We start from the raw sequence: 349 nt of genomic DNA on the forward strand, positions 1-349 counted from the left end.
AGGCAGATACATGGTGTATGCATTGCTTCCCTTTTTGTAGTCTTCGCCAGCTCCCTCTTTCATAACATCCCTCCTCCCTTTACTCTTTGGGCTTTGCATGCGTTCAGAAATATGGACCACTGCTTTTGCTAAAAGTCTACGGGAAGCAACCCACGCTTGACTATGTAGGGTATATTTTTTCTTTATTCTTTTCTCATTTGCATCCTCCCCTTTCTTCTGTTCTTCATTCCAACATTCTGTGTCCATTGTTCTGTTAATCGCCTCTCCTTAAAAGGGAAATAATGATCGCTATTTCTTTTTCCTGCCTTTCTTGTTATTTCTCCTAATCATCATTATCAACTGGAATTAG

The sequence above is a fragment of the Penaeus monodon genome, chromosome 21 (genome assembly GCF_015228065.2).
Source record: "Penaeus monodon isolate SGIC_2016 chromosome 21, NSTDA_Pmon_1, whole genome shotgun sequence".
In the NCBI taxonomy this organism is placed as follows: domain Eukaryota; kingdom Metazoa; phylum Arthropoda; class Malacostraca; order Decapoda; family Penaeidae; genus Penaeus; species Penaeus monodon.